The sequence below is a fragment of the Cherax quadricarinatus genome, chromosome 70, assembly GCF_038502225.1.
Source record: "Cherax quadricarinatus isolate ZL_2023a chromosome 70, ASM3850222v1, whole genome shotgun sequence".
Classification (NCBI taxonomy): domain Eukaryota; kingdom Metazoa; phylum Arthropoda; class Malacostraca; order Decapoda; family Parastacidae; genus Cherax; species Cherax quadricarinatus.
Window position 1 is genome coordinate 13,509,735 of NC_091361.1, and position 23,519 is coordinate 13,533,253.

The window sequence follows — 23,519 nt, forward strand, 5'->3', positions numbered from 1 at the left end:
ACTCATTTGTTACCCTTATCACCTTGCTCTTTCCTATATTAACTTTTTATTGCCTTCTTTTACATACCTGCCTAAATTCATCCACTAACCTTTGCAACTTCTCTTCTGAATCTCCCAAAAGCAGTGTCATCAGAAAAAAAGTAAAAACATTATTATCCCTACCAATAATTACACCGAAATCACAGGAATATAAGAACTTTCCAAAAGTGACAGCATCAAAACTAAGCATCTTACTACTATTTCCCTTATCTCCCATTTCTCTTTCTTTTGTTAAAAACTATTCCCCTTAAGTTTTACTACAATAACACCTACTACTACTGCTACTTTCCCTACCAACATTACGTCTTCCACTACTACTATTTTTCCCCTCAAGGAAGGTTCCTTGATGTTGGTGAGGGGCTCTTGATTTAGGGAATTGGATCTGTGCTCCAGTTCCCCCGAATTAAGCCTGAATGCCTTCCACATCCCCCCCATGCGCTGTATAATCCTACGGGTTTAGTGCTTCCCTTTGATTTTAATAATAATACTACTATTTTCTTGCTCTTTCTCTCGGCCCTGTCCCCCCTCGCCTGTATACCTGGAGAGGGTTTCGGGGGTCAACGCCCCTGCGGCCCACTTATACTTTTCTGTCGATGTGACTTGTGAATGGTCCAAGTTGCAGCTAAACGTCGTCATAAGCTTCTTCCTCTCCTATGTCAAGTTGATGTGTATTATTATTATTATTATTATTATTGTGGAACATTTTTACAATTTTCCTTTAAATAGTAACGTGAATGTGAAGTGTTAATATAATGTAATGTAAATATGAAGTGGTAATGTAAATATGAAGTGGTAATGTAAATATGAAGTGGTAATGTAAATATGAAGTGGTAATGTAAATATGAAGTGGTAATGTAAATATGAAGTGGTAATGTGAACATGAAGTATTTACGGTGATGGCAAACTACTGACACTCGTGAGGAAGCGAGTGGGTGTTTCTGAATGATTGGTGAGGTGGGAGGGGGGTTGTGTACATGGCGAGGTAGTACTGTCTTGGTGGCCGTCTTGAGAGGTAGTGTTAGCGTTCTCAAGGAAATGGAAATCTGCTGAATCTTCGAATGAAATGATCTAAAGTGTAATAGAAGCGGTGTCGTTAGAAATTGAAGGAGTTGACACTTCATGTAATGTACGTCTCCCAATGGCTAAATTTTCACTATGCGATGGTTAACTTGTATTGGCCAATGAGTTACCTACCGACAGGAAGTATACCTGGGGAGGGTTCTGGGGGTCAACACCCCCGCGGCCCGGTCTGTGACCAGGCCTGATTAACCAGGTTGTTACTGTTGGCCGCACGAAAACCGACGTACAAACCACATCCCGGCTGGTCAGGTACTGACTCTAGGTACTTGTCCGGAGGCCTTAGGATATAACACCCAAATCTTAATTTGGTGAGTAATACGGAAATGTCCTTTATATATTTTTTTTTCTAATGTAATTCCCCTCTGGAAGGTTCCTTGATGTTGGTGAGGGGCTCTTGATTTAGGGAATGGGATCTGTGCTCCAGTTCCCCGAATTAAGCCTGAATGCCTTCCACATCCTCCCCCCCAGGCGCTGTATAATCCTACGGGTTTAGTGCTTCCCTTTGATTATAATAATAATAATCTAATGTAATTGATTTATGTTTATTAAAAATTACTCCAGCAAATTACTCAGGTGAAGTGATTGTAATAACATTATATAGTTCACACATAATTTGTCACTGTTACTGGCATAATATTTCAAATAATTTCAAGAATTATATGTTTTAATAATTTAAGGTCCAGACGTGTGTGATATGATGGCCTGAGAAGGTGGGCACGAAGGAGGGACGTTATGGTGTCCTTAATTAAGGTCCCACTTGACCCTGAGGTACATCACTATCAATAAGTGTAAACATAATTTCTCGCAGTTAATGATAGAAGTATATTATTGCTAGGCTTTAAATAATCAATCAGTCAATCAATCAAGTTTATTCTCTATAAAGATTACAATGCGGGTTTACAGGTTTTGGATATTGTGTGGTTTACATGTTATAAAATACTAATTACAGAGTGGGCCACTAGGACACCTAGCATGGCTAGGCATTTCGGGCAGACTTCGATTAATTCTTAACTCTAAATTAATACAGATTATGGAGTAAGCTGGTATTAAGGCTAAGTGACTACATTATAGTTTGTGAGTTTAGCAATGTAAATGCTTTTGTTTTGGCACAATACACAGGCTCTATATTGTAGTATCACAGGCAAACTTATGACTAGTTAGGATTCATTATTCTATGATTAAGATTCGTATTTCTGTGATTATAGTCAAGTGGGTGAGTGAGTGTAAGTGTGAACAGGTGGTTTTCATGTAGTTAGTTGTCGGGGTGTATCAGGGAGATAAGATGTTGTCTAATGGTAGTTCTGAAGGTGATGAACGTGTCTGCAGGTTTAGAGCTTACAGGTAGGGTGTTCCAGATTTTAGGCACTTTGACATACATAGAATTTTTGTATAGGTTTAGTCGGACACGAGAAATGTCATAAATGTTTGTGTCTCTTATTATGCCTGTGGGTCCTGTCACAACTATCAAGAAAGCGTTTTAGGTCAAGGTTAATATTGGAATTTAAGGTCCTGTAGATGTAGATTGCACAGTAGTAAGTGTGGATGCTCTGAACTTAGAGAAAGTTTAGATCTATGAATAGTGGGGGGGGGGGTGGGGGGGTGTTGCCAGGGATGGGATTTAGTGATTATTCTTGCTGCAGCTTTTTGTTGGGTTATTATTGGCTTTAGGTGTGATGCTTCAGTTGATCCCCAAGCACAAATGGCATAGGTGAGGTATGGATAAATGAGTGAATGGTATAGTGTGAGAAGGGCAGTTTGTGGCACGTAGTATCGTATCTTGGAGAGGATTCCAACCGTTTTGGATACTTTTTCTTTGTGTTGGATGTGGGAACTGAAATTCAGGTTGTCGTTGAGGTTTAGGCCTAGGAATTTGCCCTCATTATGTCTGGCAATTAGTGTTGTCGATCTTAATATTAAGTTGCACAACACCTGCTCTGCTACCAAACATAATATAGTAGGTTTTGTCAGTGTTAAGTGCAAGTTTATTGACTGTCATCCAAATCGATATTTTGAACACTCCTCGTTAACAATGGTGTTGAGGGTGGCAAGAATAGGGTGGGAGATGACATAAGTCATGTCGTCAGCAAACAGAATGGGTTTCAGCTGTTGGGATACGTTTGGAAGATCATTGATGTAAACGAGGAAGAGCAGGGGACCAAGGACACTTCCCTGCGGAACTCCGGTATCAAGTGGCCGTGTTGATGAGGCTGTGTCTTTAATGGTGACATACTGATACTTATTTGTAAGGTAGGATTTAAAATATGCTAGCGCATGGCCTTTTACACCATAATGGTCAAGTTTGTGGAGTAGGATGCCGTGGTCTACTGTGTCAAAAGCTTTTCTTAGGTCAATAAAGATTCCTAGCGGATATTCGTTCTTTTCCAATGCTGTGTAAAGCAGATCTATAATTTGTACAATTGTATCATTAGTACTTTTATTTTTCCTGAATCCAAATTGGCAAGGGTTGAGTATGTTTTGTGCCGTTATAAATGAATACAGTCTCCTGTGCACGAGTTTCTCGAAGACTTTGGATAGCAATGGTAAGTTTGATATTGGCCTATAGTTTACATCTGTAGGGTCACCACCTTTATGTATTGGTGTAACCCTTGCTGTCTTGAGTAGTGTCGGGAAAGTACTAGTTTCGAGTGACTTGTTAAAAAGTAATGTAATAGCGTGCGAAATAACATGGGCGGCTCGCTTATACAATAATGGTAGGACTAGAGACAGATTGCCTGAGCTAATTTTAAGTGACTTTATAATGGCAGTGACATTACAAGTACCCCAATGGAAATAAATCACTTTTCTGACTTTTTTTTGGGGTTATCCTACGTGATTTACAAATGTTAATCTATGTATGATATTTGTACTTGAGTACTTGTACCTAAACTTAGGTACATTTTTTCTACTTATCAAATAATGAAGAGGCTCCGAGAATTGACAAAGTCTACCCTTAATACATGCTTTATAGTAATCCTCTCAATAATAGAAAATGAATACTTTGTCAATAACTAAATAATATTGTAGGTGTTTTCACAAGAACACAATCTCGAAATTACTATTACACCCACACTAGAGGGAGAACTCCTGAATACATAGATCTCAGATTGTTGATGTATCCTGTAGAGCGTTGTGGGACTTCAGGGACACTGGTGTCGCACTGTCCCTCCTTCAATGTCCACAGTCTCAGCTCCCCAAATAGCTCCGGGAGCCTAGATTAGAGATATAATGCAATAATCTGTACTTCTACACCCCTCAAGTGAGGTTCCTTGATGCTAGTGAGAGGCTCTTGATCTAGGGAATTGGAGCTGTGCTCCAGTTCCCTGAATTGAGCCTGAATACCTTCCATCCTCCCCCACAAGCGCTGTATAATCATACAGGTTTAGCGCTTCCCATGATTATAATAATATACTATTATACGTACAAGGTATAGAGACCAAGCTGACATACTATTATACAGAAAATCCCTGGTTATGCAGAGAATTTCGGGCAGATTAGATCAATTTTGTCCCCAGAAAGCGACCCACACCAGTCGAGTGACCCCCAAGTACCTATTTTACTAACAGGTGACCCCTCAAGGAAGGTTCCTTGATGTTGGTGAGGGGCTCCTGATCTAGGGAATTGGATATGTGCTCCAGTTCCCTACATTAAACCTGAATACCTTCCACATCCCACCATAGGCACTGCATAATCCTACGGGTTTAGTGCTTCCCCCTTGATTATAATAATGCTAACAGGTGAACAGGAACACCAGTTGTTTCAAAGAAACACGTCCTAATGTTTCCACTCGTACCAGGGATCGATCCCTGGACCTCAGTGCGTGAGCTCAATGCCCTAGCAAATGTTCTATAGAACACCATGATTCCTGTATACTAATTTAACAAAAATTTAAGTGGACTTAAGTATTTTGTTTTGTCTATTAGGTTACGATTATTAACCATATTTTATATTTATGAAGTTAATAAGTAGTTTTACTTTTATTTAATGTTTTGCCAAATTTCCCATTTACAATTTATTATTGCTAATAAGAACTTTTCCTAGTATCTGTATTACCAGTTATTCCCATTTATACACTTTTTTCACAAACTTACCAAATTTTTCCCTTTAATCCCAGTTTATAAATATTACATCAGTGGTCAGTATGCTGAGGTCAGTGGTTACCTGCGGTCATACCTCTCCTCAGCTCTGGGAGTTAGCGTGGGGTGTTACCAAGCACCATGGCTTGTTGTACTGTTTTAGAATCTTAGGTTAACGTGTTGAAGCTTCACCTAGATGAGTCTGGGAGTGAGTGTGATAAGGATTTAGCTGGTAAGGAGGAAATGGTCACTAGCAGTGATAGTGGTAGCAGCTTTAAGTGGCAAGTGGTTCACAGTTCAGGAAGAAGGAAGATAAGGAGGGTTAACAGAGAAGATGTGAAGGTAGGAAATAGTCTGTTTTCCTGGACGAGTGTACTATAGTGGTTAGTGAGGTTGAAGGTACCACTGACATATATAGCAGATATATAGTCATATATAGCATCTTGCCTAGAGAGGGAGTGGGCAATGAATGGATGTCTAGGGCAGTTGGTATAAATTGCAGGCTAGACAGGTACTGCAAGGAACTTGCAATCCCATTCATTGATAACTGGGACCTATTCTTTGGCAAACGTGATATGTATGCAAGGGAGAGGGTTCATCTCTCTGGGGATGAAGTGGTTACATTAGCCAATTCGATTGAGAGGGTAATTGATGACTTGTCTAGGAATTTAGATTGATGGATTATAGAGGTATGGGTGTTTGTGGGAAACAATCAGGCTGCAGTATTAGGGTTAAAAACAGCAATTATTACCGGGATACCTCAGGGATATGTTTAAAAGACAATACAAAATAAAGTTGCTAGTAATGGCAAATCAATTGATCAACAAACAAGATAGCAGAGGGCAATGAGTGACTAGCTCCCTTAAGGTTTACTATACAAATTGTAGGAGTCTAAGAAATAAGAGAGATGAGCTAAGATTACTTGTGTTGAGAAATGGTTTACCAGCTAAGTTTATAGTTTAAATATAGGGAAAAACTTAGCTTAGAAAGACAGCTCATCGTCTGCACAGCCACTCCTGCAGACAAGGTCTTGAGACACTGTCGAAGATCACTTGCTGTAGCAGTAAACAAGATGCCCCTTCTGAGAGGGCTGGGCCCCTCAGGCTGAAAGGGGCTGAAGGGGGCTGGTACCCCCCTCCTGGAAAATTTCTCCACACTGGGGGGTGGCGGAGGTTCGCTGCAGGTGAACTATTCATCACTTAATGTTAATTTGATTTTCTCACTCGCCACCACTGCTGCTTGTCTTTTCTGAACAACTTTAGCCTGTGTGGTTTCTGGAGAATCACTAATTTTGTTTTCAACACTGTGTAATTCTAACGGCGCTAGTTTATTTTCCACTTATTCCCTACACCTTTGCTTAAAACATCAACTGTCCTGATGATTCCATTTGCATCAGGATATATGGTCACAATTTTTCCAAGTGGCCATTGGGACCTCGGACCATCATTGTCAATAATCACTATGTCACCAGGTCTTAAGGACTTATGATTTTCAGGAACAGCAGCTCCATAGAAGTGTTCTCTTAATGGGGCGAGATAGTCTTCTCGCCAAATTTTCTCCCAACGTTCAATCACTTTATTAAGGTGTTTGAATTTACGTCTGAGTTGCTCAGGTTCGAAATAAGTAGGATCCTCTATGATTTCTTTATCATTCATGGGAGGAACAGGTTCGAGCCTTCTGCCATGGAGTAAATGAGATGGACTTAACACTTGTAAATTGTCCAGACCATCGGTAACATAACTTAGAGGTCTGTTGTTGACTCTATTTTCTATTTCATTCACAACTGTACGGAATTCTTCTAAGTCGATTCTCTGACGATGAAGAGTCTTCCTTAAACAACGTTTTACAATGCCGATCATTCTTTCATAAAATCCGCCGCGCCATGGAGATTTAGGAGGAATGCATCTCCAACGACAACTGCATTGATTCAGCATCTGTTGTACTTCTGGTTGATCAAAGATCTTGCTTATATAAGCAGCACCAGCAACAAATTTCGTTGCATTGTCTGAAATCTTCAGTCTGGGACATGCCCTTCTGGCTGCAAACCCTTTGAATAATTTGATAAAGGTTTCAGCAGACATGTCAGTGGCTACTTCTAGATGTACTGCTCTAGTTGTAGCACAAGTGAACAAACAGATGTATACCTTGATGGGAACTTTGTCAACTGCTTTTTTTAAAATTATTGGTCCAGTGTAATCTACACCTGTCACCTCAAATGGAGTGATATGACAAACTCTTTCAGAGGGATATGGAGGTAGACCTGGATACTGACATACTCGCATATCGTAGTGACGACAAGTAAGTCCTTTATTTGTTTTTTTCACACTTTGTCGACCTTGAGGTATCCAGTAGGATTGTCGTATATGACAAAGTGTGTCAGCTACCCCACCATGTAACACGTTACTGTGGGCGTTTTGCACAATCAGTTTTGTTAGCCAATGATTCTTGGGGATCAATATTGGATGTATGGCTTCTTTAGGTAGTGAAGAATTGTGAATTCTTCCTCGACATCTTATAATCTTTTCTGAGTCGAGATAAAATCCTAAGAATTAATCATGACAGGTTTCTTTGGGGATTTATCTTGTGTTTCCAGAATTTTATATTCTGTAGAGAAATCATCTTTCTGTATTAGTTTCACCCAGTATTTAATGGGTTCAAGACATTCATAATTAGGTTTTATTCCTTTAATGAATTTAAAGACAAGAGCTGTAACTCTTATTGCAATCATGAATTTCAGATTCAGGGAAATCTTCCTTGATAAGTTCCCTTAATTGCATTGAATTTGTATTCCACATCCTTAGAGGCATATTTCTTACACATATATCAATGTCACTGTTAATAATATAACAGTTATATCCGTAAGAAACTTAAACACAATCTCGTCTCTTAATCTCTGTCTATAAACATTATAAACACTGTGTATATACACTCAGACAAACTGAACATCAGTTGGGTTGCTGCTTTCGTCAGCGTTTCTCGAGCTGGAGCAGTAGATGCCGGGTGCCATCCCCCGTTTTCTTGTTGGGTGAGTCACCCAGCTCCCGTTTTCTTTTGGTGAACGCTGGGTGAGCGCCCGTTTTCTTTTGGCTGCCCATTCTCTGTGATTGAGTCTGGAGGAACTCATATATACTGATTTATATTGTAAAACACTAGTTTTACAGCTTTTTTCGAAGGACCTTGGCTCGTAGGTTATATGTACACTGTAGTATAAATCTGGACCACAGTGTGGCCTTTATCCGGTTCGAGCAAGACCAAAACTGTTCAGAAATAGTTTACCAGCTAAGTTTATAGTTTAAATATAGGGAAAACTTACCTTAGAAAGACAGCTCATCGCCTGCACAGCTGCCCCTGCAGACGAGGTCTTGAGAAGCTGTCGAAGATCACTTGCTGTAGCAGTAAACAAGATGCTTGCCCCTTCTGAGAGGGCTGGGCCCCTCAGGCTGAAAGGGGCTAAAGGGGGCTGAAGGGGGCTGATACCCCCCCTGGAGAAAATTTCTCCACAACTTGCAAGTGTAGGTAATATAAATATTGATATAACAGAGACCTGGTTCAACCTGAAAGATAGAGAAATGCCTTCTGAATGCAACGTACAGGTTTATAAACTATTCCACACTGATAGGGTCAACAGACATGATATAAGATTAGAAACATCGAACACAGTCTGTTTGGCGACAGTTTCTCGAGGGTCGTGACAAATTAATTTTGGGTGTGATTTATAGGCCCCCAAACCTTGATAGGGCAGTAAGCTGTTATGGGACGAAATTCATAAGGCATCTAGATATGAAAATGTTGATAATGGGAGATTTTAACTTTAGACAAATTTACTGGAACAATATGGTAGGAAATCTTGAATCTAGTGACTTTCTTCATACGGTTCAGGATTGCTTTTTAGTACATGTTGTGACAGAACCAACAACGGAAACAATCTGCTTGACTTGGTTCTTGCCAACAAAGAGTATCTCGTGGAACGACACCCTGTTCCTCTCTGAGGTCCCTATTTCGGTTCATCACTTGACTGTGGATTGCCCGGTTTACCAGGGAGCTCGTAGGATTCACCTCCGACGACGTCACCGCCCTACAACTGTTACCTTATCTTCCCTTCTTGCAGACGCCTTGCCTTTGAGTTACGATCACTTTTTTACTTTTTGTCAGCAACTACTTTACTGTATGAACCTTGACACACAACTCTTAGCATCTCTTCCAGCCCTTTTCTCCCCTTACCTCTGATCCCCTCTCCACCTAGCTGTTTATAGGCCCGGGTCTATTTACTGCCCCTCAGTGCTGCACGACCCTTGTCAGTTTAGCGCTTTCTTTGATTATAATATGATTTTGTGCATTGGCCAGGGAGGTATAACATCTTATAGGAGCGAGGAAGAATTAGATAAGAGTGTAGGAGATGTGCGTGAGGCTGTGGGTAGAATGAAAAGTGGTAAAGCAGCTGGGATTAATGGGATCAAGACAGAAATATTAAAAGGAGGTGGGAATATAGTTTTGGAATGGTTAACTCTTTTATTTAATAATTTATGAAAGAGGGGAAGGTACCTAGGGAATGGCAGAGAACATGTATAGTTTCTTTGTATAAAGACAAAGGAGATAAAAGAGAGTAGGAGAATTATAGAGGAATAAGCCTGTAATAAAAAAAAATTCTGGAGCTATGTCGAAGTTTTTGAATGAACGATGATGAAAGAGTTTCTTCTTTTTAAGAGTCACATTGCCTAGGTGGGAAACGGCCGATGTGTTAAGAAAAAAAATATTTGTTTTCCTTATTTTCACAATGATCTTCCAGGATTCATTACATTAATTTTCACTATTCGGCAGAAAACACCGCTGCTTTTTGAACCAAGGTTGCTCATTTGACTTATTCATCCTGACGCATGTGACTACACGGGTTTAGCGCTTCCCCTTTAATTATAATAATAAGCATTGTGTGAAGTGATGGAGTGACTTGTGTACTTGTGACTCACGATTAAATGGACTTAACATATAATGTCTGTACTAGCGATATTTACGTATTACATTATTTAAAACTTCCTTCGTATTTCACAAAAAGAATGTGTATCCTGGACGTGATGTGCACTAGCTCTCTCTCTCTCTCTCTCTCTCTCTCTCTCTCTCTCTCTCTCTCTCTCTCTCTCTCTCTCTCTCTCTCGATTTGTATTGTAAATTTAACAGTATTTGTTTCGTTACCTATAATTTTGTTATTTGCAGAAGGTAATGGCATTTACAGTATGAGGCTATACATAGACTGTTGTGTTAAAGGAAATATTATCTATGTTAGCCTTTAATTACTATATATGTATATATATATGTAATCAGGGCACAATTCCTCTCAAAGACGTATATTAAGAAGTCAGAACTTGAACATCACAAACTACACCAAAGAGAGTCTCTTTAAAAAAATACATTTAATTAATGCACAGTGAAATATTGCCACATGGGTTTACAGCTCCAGTGAATACTCTAAAAAGCTGACAAACACATTACCACCTTATCAGATTAGTAATGAACGTAAACAGAATTACCTGATTAATTTTGGTAAATAATCTTTGGTTGCAGCCTCAGGTGTCTCAGTTAGGACAGTTAAGTCAGTTCTTAATATAAAAATCTGTTAGGTTACATTTCTAGGTTCTTTAAGAACAATTCTTCATTGAAAGTTAAAAAATGGTGTTGAATGCTAAATATAGAAAGGGTAACCAGACAGCCAACAATATTATCTTGTTACACTGATCATTGTGACATTTTCAAGATTAGTGTAAGGTCTAACAAAGTTTACTTCAAACGCACCCCCAGTTGGATGGTTTTCCTTTCGAACTCCTTCACAGATGATTGGTTTCATGCTGTAATGAAATTTGTCAGCCTGAGTTGGGAAACTTCCGTAGGACGACGAGGATAGCGTCAATATTCTATTGAGAGCTCAGCTTCCAGGTAACAAGGCTGGAGTTGGATACGGGAGAGACATACCTTCAAGATAGTTAGACATGGGTTGAGTAAGCTTTCGTTGTGACACTGAACTTGTATGACCAGAGCTTTGGTAAGATGGGGAAGGAAGAAGGATGGGTAAGGATGTAAATATGGGAAAAGGGTTTGGGTGGGTGAGGTGTGTGAAGTGGGATAATAAAGGTTAGTCGCCTAACCACTTTGGTGCATTTTAATACATACATACATATATATATATATATATATATATATATATATATATATATATATATATATATATATATATTATATATATATATTATATATATATATGTGTGTGTGTAGTGTCTTTACTGAAATCAGTTTCATTGAATGGGGTATAACACCTACCCATCAGTTTCACACAGTTATAACAAATGTATAACTATGATTCTGAGTTGGCAAGTTATATACTATTTGCAATTGCCATTGTTTTTGCGATTGCAGAACATAGGCTGGAAAATACGTTAGCAAGGCGATTGATCTACTTCGAATGCTGCCTGGAGATAGTGGCCGGCTTAGGTTCTTCAGAGGTGGTGTCCTGCCCTAGTAGGTTTGCCAATGTTACATGGTGAGATATAATAGTACATAAGTTATATGGGAAGTCTCCTTAAATGGGGGTGGTAATATCCTTATTGGACATAATAGGGCTCCGGTGATACCCATTCATCTATATATTCTGGGAGGGCGCTCAGGATCGTTGGTCTCTGGAAATTATCCTTGTGGATGAATCGTCGCAGTCTGTCGAAGGGTCATTCTTTGGGTTTTGTGGGGAGGTGTGTTGATGTCGGTGGTATTTGCAAGTTGTGGAGGGTTTTCTCTGTCTGGTATATGGAGTTCTTGCATGGCGTATAGTTGTCTCCTTTAGTTTATCAAGCCTTACATTCATTGCATCTATGTGTAGATCTTCAATCCTGATTCTCTCTCTCTCTCCTGGTGCCTGTGATGTAGCTGTAGCATATTGATTTTAGTTGTTAATGTCATGGGTACACAAGGATATTCTAGCATAGGTCTCATCATATTGTATAGGTGTTTTTTGATGTGGGAAAGGGGCTTGATTAAACCTGTATAGATTGTTGAGGTGGGCTTTGGCTAAATTGATCTTTTTCGTGATGTGAGATGTGGAGTGGAGTAATATATCTCATATCCCAGTATCCTCTTGGGGTTTTTAATGGAAATAGGTGTACCTCTGATAGAGATACCCCCTTGTCTTCTATGGTTGTTGCAAAACATTTGATGGTGCTGATAATGATGATGGTAGTGATTCTCAATTTCTTCTCCCAGTTCGCTGTTCTTCGAAGTCCTGCATCCATTTTTTTATTACCATCTCATACTTATATTTTCCCATTACAGGGGTGGATGATATAGGGCACGAGACTTATGGTACTCCATGCTTCGGTGTGAAAGGCTCTGCCGGCTTGCTGTAAAAGGTAGGGATTTTTCTGTTTGATAAGAAGTTGTATATAAATCTGAGAAATTTCAGTTGTGGTCATGTAGGTCGATCAGTTTAAATGAATCCATCATGCCACAAGTTGTCAAAAGCTTTGTTTACATCCCTGGTGGCAATTAGGGCAAGACTGCCCTGTTTCCTCAGGCTGTCAACAGCATCGAAAATAATAATTATAGCATGTTGAGTTCCTCTGTGAGTCCTGAATCCAAACTTTTTCTGTGAAGAGGTGATTGTACTCCATGTAGTAGTTTAATAATCTGTTGGAAATGATTTTCTCAGGGACTTTACCAGTGACTTCAAGTAATGAGATAGGTCTATAGTTGTCTGGTTTGTGTTTGTCTTTATTGGGTTTTGCAATGAATATTATCCTTGCAGTCTTAAGAGCCACTGGAAAGTGTCCCGAGGCCAAGATGGCATTAAAAATATTTACCAGAGCATTTTGCAATTTCTGAGTAAGAACTTGTTTCACTGTTATGCCTGAGAGGCCAGGGGCTTTATTACGCATTCTGCCAATAACTTGACTCATCTCTCTGAGTGTGATTGGTCTTGTAAGGAGGTGTTCATCTTCAAGAGTTGATGTATCAATTAAGGTAGTGGTTGGAAGCCAGCTCGGTTCTCTCTCCATTCATTGACTTACTGGTAATGATTATTATTAAATTTTCTACTGTTATTGTGTGAGAATTTTCTCCCACACATCACCTATCAGATTGGCTTGGTCTTGTGGGTCATCAAGTTTTATATCAACTTCCTCATCATCGTCATCGGTGAAGGAATGTATTAGATAACTGGTGGTCTTGTGTTTTGCCCCTAGAAGCTAGTGGATCTTGCTCCACAACTTTTCAGGATGACGTTTGTACTGATTAGCTTGAGCAAGTTATTTCCATAATTCACTTGTATGATTTGTGATCATGGTAATTAAGTCTCTTCTCAACCTCTGCAGTATAACCCTTGTGGGCTGTATTCTTTGATGGTGCTTTCTACATTCTGTATAATTTTTCACGCAGTCCCTAATTTCCCTCGTTGGTTTATATTGCAGATTGATCTTTGATATTAATTGGCAAGTTGCATGAGTGGCCTCTATGATTCGTTTGTAGATAGAGCTGATTGCTTCGTCAATTGCAGTTGAAGGCTGGTTCTCAAGCGAAACAGTACTGTCATTGCATAGGTAGTCCCTGAAGGAGTCAAATCCAAAAGATTTTAGGTTGGGTTTCGGAGGAGAGGGTGTTCTAAATGGCGATGCTTCTAGTGTTGTTATAATTGGAATGTGGTCTCTTCCTAAGTTTCCGCCAGGGGAGACTGCAATGGTATAGGTCACAAACTCTGTTGGTCTAGACTATATCAGGTGTCCCTGGATGAAGGCCTACATATGACTTAAAGAATGGCCCTTGGAATGATAGATTTCTTGCTGTCATTATATTAAATAACTGTTTTCCCTTTACGTCACCCAGTTGATTTCCGGCTCCACAGTTGAAGAGGGCGAGATGATGGACATTAAAATCTCCTCCCAGGACTGTAGGAACACATCTACTTAGAATCCGGTGGAGGGTAATGGACTCTATATATGGCTGTCTAGGTGGAAAATATCCAGTTCCAACTATTTACTGAACATATGAGGTCGTCAGTTCTATTGTTATATAATGTTTTATTCGTCAATGTGGATGTTACGAAATATCCTAGTTTCACTAGGACGGCCACTCCACTGTAGGTCCCTCTCAATTTCTCGACAGTAGAATAACCACGTATCTTTATATGCTGGTCTGCTCTGGCAGCTGTCTCATTCGACTTCGAGGAGGAGGTAGTGGATGTTAAAGAAATGTTGAATATTAAGTTGTAAAATTATAATCCCCATTATTTCGAGAAGTTTGAGTTTTTGCTGCATACAGAGAGTTAGTGTCTGAGATTATAGCTGCAAACTGAGTGCAAGCTGTCCCTACTCGACTGAAGGAAAGCAAGCTGTCCCTACTCGACTGAAGGGAAGCAAGCTGTCCCTACTCGACTGAAGGGAAGCAAGCTGTCCCTACTCGACTGAAGGGAAGCAAGCTGTCCCTACTCGACTGAAGGGAAGCAAGCTGTCCCTACTCGACTGAAGGGAAGCAAGCTGTCCCTACTCGACTGAAGGGAAGCAAGCTGTCCCTACTCGACTGAAGGGAAGCAAGCTGTCCCTACTCGACTGAAGGGAAGCAAGCTGTCCCTACTCGACTCGTCAAGGGGAGGATCGTAGTTCTGAGTGGTTGTCTGTGTACGGACTATTTTCTCTTCTTCATTACTGCTGGTGATATTCACTGATGCGTCGGATTCATCATCTGACCATTAAAACATGGCATTCTCAGTTTCAGTCGGCATATTCACAATTACTATAAGAGACAGTGGAGGCTCTATGTGGAAATGTGCAAGTCCACTTGGAGTACCCTGGAAACTACTGGTACTTTTCGGTCAGCTTCAATAGCGGTAGATTGTGCATCAGTGTCTGGTGCAAGTTCAGGTGCAGGTATTAACGCAATGGTATGAGTTGTTTCAGCTGGATCTTTAATTACGGTTGGATCTTGGCTTGAGTAAGTGTGGTTGTGGAGGAGGGCACATACTTCCTGTCTTGAGGGGACCGGTTTATAATCGAGTTCACATTGTAGATGAATGGTTCAGAGAACCGACAAGTTGGTAAATTAGACACATGTGCAACACTTGGGTATCTTTAATGAGGAAACGCTTCGCCATGCAGTGGCTTAATCAGTCCATAAAAAGGAGAATGGTGAAGGACAGGAGGAATTTGAGGTAATCAGTCCCTCAGCCTTGAGTCGATGTAATCAGTCCATCAATCTTTAAAAGAATACAGCATATGTGCCAAGAAGTGGCTTATATACTGTAGCCAGGAGAGGTGCAGCAGTCGTAGGTGGTATCACATTTGTCCAATGTGGAAGTAGGTTATGCCCAAGGGTTAGGCAAGTGAAGATGACTAAAGGTTTAACCCCATTAGCTACTAATAAATTTAAAACAGAAGAGCAGAGTTTAATACTGCTACCTATCTCCTTTGCCAACATGAACATCAGTGTACCTCTCATAGCATCTACCTCTGAGAACCAGGGAGACAGGGATTGATGATGGTCCTTGTGCTTGGTGTATATTGGAAATAGGGTTAGGGTGGGGCGCTGCAGGAGGGGCAGAATTCCAAACACTGGAATTGGTAGAGGTGGCAGTAGGAGTCCCACCAGATGCAGGTAGATTAGAGAACGAATCCTGGGATATTTCTGGAGGTGTTTGGGTGGTGGTTTTCTTAGTGTTTGTCTCTTAGCATCCAGAAGATTTCCTAACAGGGCAGCTAGGGGAGACAGCATGATGTTTCCCATTACAAAGGGCACAGTTGGGGTTGTTTCTGTTGAGGAAGTCCCTGAAAACATGCTCACCAGAGAATATACTACAAATTGCTTTTTGGCTGCTGCATTTATTTGTGTTATGACCAAACTCATAACACTTAAAACATTGTGTGACACTGACAAACCTTTCCATGGAAATTTGGTCTGGTGTACACTTGGTTCTAAAGCATTTCATACCATTTTGACACATGATTTTGGCTTCTTCCGGTGTCTTAAGAATTAATTTTAGCTTGAACGTTTAGTAAATTTATATGACTTAAGAACCTTTAAATCAGAATTTTCATGATTAATTTCAAGTTCCTCAGCAGTGCAGCCTTTCATGAAAATGTTGATTCTTGCCGCAGATACAGTACGTTGTGCCTGGTAACTGTCAGATGGAATGGGGATGATGCCCTGATTATTTAATTTTTCAAGAACATTCTTGGGTAATTGAAGCAGCTCCCCTTCAGAGGAGAGTAGAAATACTGCATCAGAGTGAGTTTGGAATACATCCACTGGTGCAACAGTGGAATTGGTACAAATACAATAATTTATTTCTTTCTTAGACTTCTGGTTTTCAGTGACACGAATTCATCCTCTTATTTTCGGCATGATGCCCTGTAAGGTACACCTGACACATAAGATCTGCCGTAAAAAGAAAAACTTTCCTATGCGTCTTCCCTAAACATCCTATTTCAGCTGACTTATGAAGGTCAGCCCCTAAGATAGCCTACCCTTTAGGAGTGAGGGGGACGGGGCCCAAGGCAATGATCGACCGGACTTTAAAATATCGCACTGCCTTGTTTTAAATCGCCAGAGGCGAAGCTGCCGAAAAAGAAGACAGGTAAGGCAGAAGGACAGCAGTGTAAGTAGTGTGTACGTGGTTAGGGCAGTGTAATTGTTGGGGAATTTTGGGGTTAGGATAGGGTAGGATGAGGTGGTGGGGTGGAGAGGGGCAAACTAGCAAGCTAGTCACTGCCTTACTCTCTTGAAGGGATGGTGCTCGAAGTGACAAGTAAGTTTTCCTCTCAGCTCTGTTCAAATTATAACTCAGGGTAACCCAAAAAATGTAACTTGGGTCTCAGTGCTCGGAGAGGAATCGCCGACGCCCTCTCCCTGCGCCGTCCACTTGAAGACTGTGTATAGGGTATCATGATTCCCTGTGTATCTTCGTTGTGATAGTATTTTGCTTTCTTTAAGTTTATCAAGTCTTGTTCAACTCATTCCTCAGTCAACATTGCACTGCATAATGCACAGCACGTGAGTAATTAGTGGCTGTCTGCTGAGTCTACAATTCTATCAAATTAAATCTGTATCATAAAATCAGTATCTAAAATACAATCACTTGGAATGTATCATTACGGAAATTTTTATACTAATAAGTTGCATAGGTTAAGCGCTCTCTTTCTACCTTAGCTCATTTTAAAGCCCAGTCCTGTCTCAGGTATACTACCACACCTCAGGATACGACCCACAGCAGTCGACTAACACTCAGGTACCTACTGACTAAAAGATGATCAGATACAGGAGTAAGGAAACATGTCGAATGTTTTCACCCATGCCGGAAATCGAACCACAGGCACTCACGCGAGCCTACTCCTCTCTGCTTTAGGTTTATAGTGCCCGTCGAAGCTTGAATGCACCAATCTTTTTTTTCTACCTTAACACATGTCTGTGATGGTCTTGATATACTCTGAGAAAGTTCATTATATGTGACTTAAACGTCGGTTCATTAATAAATAAAAATAACTTTTTATAAGCTTTTTTGTTATTATTACAAGTGTTAATAACATCATAATGTTTTACTCAAAGCGAAATATTGTCTAAATGTTTTCTTTGTATGTATTCTGCACCAATCTTACTACCAAGGACGTAGAATTGCTGTTACATGGTATTATGAGCTCTCACACGTATGTAGCATCAGTTTGGAACCCACACCTAGCCAAGAATGTAAGGAAATTAGAGAAAGTGCAAAGGTTTTTAACAAGATTAGTCCCGGAGCTAAGGGGGCATGTCCCACGAGGAGAGGTTAAGGGAAATCGACCTGACGACACTGGAGGATAGGAGAGATAGAGGGGGGGATATGATAATGACATATAAAATACTGGGAGGAATCGACAAGGTGGACAGACAGGATGTTCCAGAGATGGAACACAGTAGCGAGGGGTCACAGTTGAAAGTTGAGGACTCAGATGAATCACAGGGATGGTAAGAAGTATTTCTTCAGAGTTGTCAAGAAGTGAAAATCTGGCAAGTGGTGTAGTGGAGGCAGGATCCATACATAGCTTTAAGAAGAGGTATACTAAAGCTCATGGAGCAGGAAGAATGACCTAGTAGCGACCAGTGAAGAGGCGGGGCCATGAGCTATGAATCGACCCCTGCAACCACAATTAGGCGAGTACAGTTAGGCGATTACACACACACACAGACACACACACAGACAGACACACACACACAGACAGACAGACACACACACACACACACACACACACACACACACACACACACACACACACACACACACACACACACACACACACAAACCTCACTCAAGGAAAAAGATCTTGGGGTGAGTATAACACCAGGCACATCTCCTGAAGCGCACATCAACCAAATAACTGCTGCAGCATATGGGCGCCTAGCAAACCTCAGAACAGCATTCCGACATCTTAATAAGGAATCATTCAGGACCCTGTACACCGTGTATGTTAGGCCCATATTGGAGTATGCGGCACCAGTTTGGAACCCACACCTAGCCAAGCACGTGAAGAAACTAGAGAAAGTGCAAAGGTTTGCAACAAGACTAGTCCCAGAGCTAAGAGGTATGTCCTATGAGGAGAGGTTAAGGGAAATCAACCTGACGACACTGGAGGACAGGAGAGATAGGGGGGACATGATAACGACATACAAAATACTGAGAGGAATTGACAAGGTGGACAAAGACAGGATGTTCCAGAGATTGGACACAGTAACAAGGGGACACAGTTGGAAGCTGAAGACACAGATGAATCACAGGGATGTTAGGAAGTATTTCTTCAGCCACAGAGTAGTCAGTAAGTGGAATAGTTTGGGAAGCGATGTAGTGGAGGCAGGATCCATACATAGCTTTAAGCAGAGGTATGATAAAGCTCACGGCTCAGGGAGAGTGACCTAGTAGCGATCAGTGAAGAGGCGGGGCCAGGAGCTCGGACTCGACCCCCGCAACCTCAACTAGGTGAGTACACACACACACACACACACACACACACACACACACACACACACAGAACAGGAACACTGCAGCAAGCCTACTGGCACATGCCAGGCAGGTCCAAGTCACCTACCGGCTTAAGCAACTGACTGAACCTAATCAGGTCAGGTCATATCGACTTAAGGAGCACAAGCGAGTCAGGCCCAACTCTCTCACAAAAGAAAATAGACCTAATAAAATCCTTAAGTAAAGACCTAATAAAATCCTTAAGAGAAAAAAGTCTTATAAAATCCTTTACTGGAAGGAAGAAAAAACCTAATAAAATCCTTAATTTTTTATTAAGTCTTTTTCATTTGTGTTTAGGATTTTAAGTCTTTATTTTCTTTTCTGTTAAGGATTTTATTAGGACCTTTATGATATGGGTCTTTAAGGGTTTTATCAGGTTTTTATTTAAGGATTTAGGTCTTTAAGAATTTTATTTGGTCCTTTAAGGATTTAATTAGGACTTGAAGTGGCTTAGCGCTTTTTTTTAATTATAATAATTAGGTCTTTAATGAATTTATTACTTACAGATTTTATTACTTTTTTTCTGTTAAGGATTTTATTTGGTCTCCTAATTCTTTCAGACTATTCATTATGGAAAATAAATAAAATTAAAAACACCTAAAAATACGAAAAATAATTGAAAAATGTTTTATGATGAAAGGCGCTCTTCTCTGCTTCTAACGTGTCTTAGGCGTCTTTTATGGCACATTTAACTAAACTCATAACCATCTATAAAAGCTGTATATACAGGACTTTTTCATATTTGTGGGGTAAATTGATCCTAGAGTGTCATGATCCTAGGAAAGCTCCTGAGGAAGTAATGCAAGGTGAAAGATCCCATGAAAGCTCCTGACGAAGTACTGTAAGGTGAAAGTAATGCAAGGTGAAAGATCCTTTTTCTACTTCTGATGCAGTAATGCAAGGTGAAAGATCCTTTATAAGCTCCTGATGAAGTACCACTAGGTGAAAGATCCTCTTAAGCTAATGATAGTACTCCAAGGTGAAGGTAATGCAAGATGAAAGATCCTCTGTAAGCTCCTGGAGTAATACATGGTGAAAGACCCTCTGTTAACTCTTGATTAAGTAATGTAAGGTGAAAGATCCCAGGAAAGCTGAGGAAGTACTGCAAATTGAATGATCCTCTGTTAGCTCCTGATGAAATAATGCAAGATGAAAGATCCTCTGTAAACTGATGAAATGCAAGGTGAAACATCCTCTGTAAGCTCCTGACAAACTAATGCAGTGTGAATGATCCTCTGTAAGCCCTTTAAGCAATTCATGGTGAAAGATCCTATGAAAACTGACGAAGTACTACAAGGTGAAAGATCCTCTAAGTTCCTGATGAAGTAATGCAAGGAGAAATATCTGTAAGCTCCTGACTTAGTAATACAAGGTGAAAGATCCTCTGTAAGCTCCTGACAAAATACTGCAAGGCGAAAAATCCTCTAAGTTCCTGACGAAGTACAAGTGAAAGATCTTTTGTAAGTTCCTGACGATGTAAGGTGAAAGATCCTCTGTAAGCTCCTGACGAAGTAATGCAAGATGAAGGATCGTCTGTAATCTACTGACAAAGTAACGCAACATGAAATATTCTAAGTTTCTGAAGAAGTACTGCATGGTAGAAGTATTGCAATGTGAGAGATCCTCTGTAAGGTCTTAACGAGGTAATGCAAAGATGAAACAACCCTATAAAGTGCCTGACGAAGAACTGCAAAGTAAATGATCATAAGAATTTTGAAAATCCAGCCGAAATTGGTCTGATTTTCAATATTAAAATCACACCAATCGTACTATTTTCTATGCTGATTCATATACACTTGAAATACCTGCAAAATGCGGAAAACTGAAAGAAGACAGTTTTAGCATGATACAAGGCTGTTTTCTCTAGTCTGTTTCTTCCCTGTCTGGGGCGACTTTTTCGCCACATTTAACTTATACAACTCTCACAACCATCTATGAAAGCTGTATATACAGGATGTTTTCATGTTTGTGGTAATAAATTGATCCAGCAAACAGTGTCGTGATGACCGTTGTCCTTTAAGAAAAAAAAAATTCCCTGCATAGTTCAGCATTTTTTATCATTTTAGGCCAAATTTTCACATCAGAATATACATTTGAAAATGTAAAATGAGATAATTTTAGCATCATAAGAGGTCTTAATTTCCAGGTAATTCCTAACGGAAGAAGCTAATATTTTCGTCGAGACTATTCATTACGGAAAATAACTAGAAATTATGAAATATACCTAAAAATACGATAAATGCCTGAAGAGAGGGAGGTTCCTTAACGCTGTTGAGGGGCTCATGATGTTAGATCAAGAGCCCCTAACTAGCGCTGGAGCACAGATCCAATTCAGGGAACTGGATTTGTGCTCCAGTTCTTTGGAATTAACCTGAATACCTTCCATCTACCCCCTGTCTTCCCCACAAGTGCTCTATAATGTCTAAGAGTTTAGCACTCCCCCTAATAATAATAATAATAATAATAATTGCTAATACTGGTGTGGAAAATTACATATACTTGGATGTATCATTATATACATAACAGTAAATGAACATAGTAATTATTATTTATCAGTTAGACAAGTAGGAATTTGGGACACCTAGGTCGCAAAAAATGTCCCCCTTCGATACCTACCACTGTCATATTCACAAGTTGCTCTGGACCTATTAATTAAATGAAATATGTATCACCAGGAATGCTGGTAAATATGTAAATTTGTGGACTGTATATTAAAAATAATAAATGATTATAGATACACATATACATAACAGAAGGAGAATATCTTAAAAATCACTCGCCAATTTAACTGGAGATTAAGTTGTATCATACTCAGAAAACCTCACTGTCTATACATGAAAATAACAACTGTCCAGATTTATAACATAACAGACTTATCTGAGGTTCCTGGAGTTGTCCTGTCCTGTCGCCTGATATCTCAAGTTATGCAGGAATGCACATCCAACAATTTCGCCTCCTATTTGAGAGGTGTCAGCCCAATTTTAACCTCTAGAGCACGAAAATTCCTTCCCATTACACTAACGTTGTATCCAATTCAAATTAACAATCCCCAGCCGCAGGTTTCCCATTTTCGATAACATACTTCTTTTAAAAATACAATATAGGGCATCTATTTACTTATAACTACTGTATTTCTGGAAAATATATACAGTATTTTCCACAACTGGAGACATACGACAATACATCATTATCGGAGCAAACATTTATAACACAATATTGATGGTCACTGACGTGAACATTGGTCTACTTTGTTCTTAATAATTTACAAATAACCGTCATGCACACAAGAACCATTTACCCTGTGCTGGGCAGAGTTTATAAAGAGGACAATGCTGGCTGGCGTCATCCTCTTTATCCACTCTGCCCAGAATATATTTAGAGATGTTTATTGCTTCTGTTATGAATTTCTACGGTATTTTTGATCAAATACGTGATTTTTTCAATGAACGTTAAACGGTGAAAAATTGAAGATTTAATCAAATAAAATCAGATATTATGATCTGCTTCTATCAGGGTTCCCTTTATAATCTCAGTGAAATAAGTAATACCTTCTTGATGTTTTTTTCCTATTTCCATCTTATTTCCGCAGTAATCAGGATGAACCCAATTTCAAAGCAGTATTGCTTTGAAATTGGGTCCAACATTTTAAAACACCCTTATATATCGCTTTTCAAATTCGTGTATCATAATAGACGTAATAATGCGTGTATATCAGAAATGAATTATTGTTCATAACGTCGTTAACTAGAAATATTATATACGCTTTACTGGGCTAGTATACGCTTTACTGGGCTAGACCTGAGAGTAGATATTATGTGCAGAGTACCGAACGTAACTGTATTTTATTTTAGCAAGAGAAAATGATGAGATTTGCATGATGCTGGAGGGAGGTAGGGGAATGGGAGATAGTAGAGGGGAGTTAGCGGGGAAGGGAGGGGAGAGAGAGTAGTATGGAGGGGAGGGAGATGGGAGAGGTGGGATGTAGGGGAGAAAGAGACAGGGGGAAGCTGGGAACACCGGGAGTTGCCCTCGTCCCCAACCGGTCAGTGCATCGGCAGACGTTAGAGGGGATACGCGCGCCGCTCCACTCTTCTGCCCTCTGTAGAGCTAATCCTCTACATTTATAATTATTTTGACGGATGGTTTGAGGCTGGTTCTTCACCTGAGGCTATATTTGTGTAGTTGTCGGTGCTGCCGCCCAGTGGTGGAAGGTCCCGCACGTGGAAACACCACACACCATGGCAAACTTAACCACCTGACACCTGTTGCCTTCCAAATGAAACATGAATAACAGTCAGTGGTGCTGAATATTTCTGTGG

General features: G+C 40.0%; 1 protein-coding gene across 1 annotated transcript in view; it reads left to right on the forward strand.

Annotated features, from left to right (window-relative positions):
• The first annotated feature begins 1,012 nt into the window (after nt 1–1,012).
• The window catches only part of LOC128695258 (uncharacterized), a 1,855,180-nt gene continuing 1,832,673 nt past the window's right edge, over nt 1,013–23,519 (forward strand). Inside the window, exons 1-2 of the mRNA XM_070099904.1 lie at nt 1,013–1,427; nt 12,501–12,577. The gene's annotated coding sequence lies outside the window, so the exon portion shown is untranslated. The remainder of the gene's footprint in view (nt 1,428–12,500; nt 12,578–23,519) is intronic.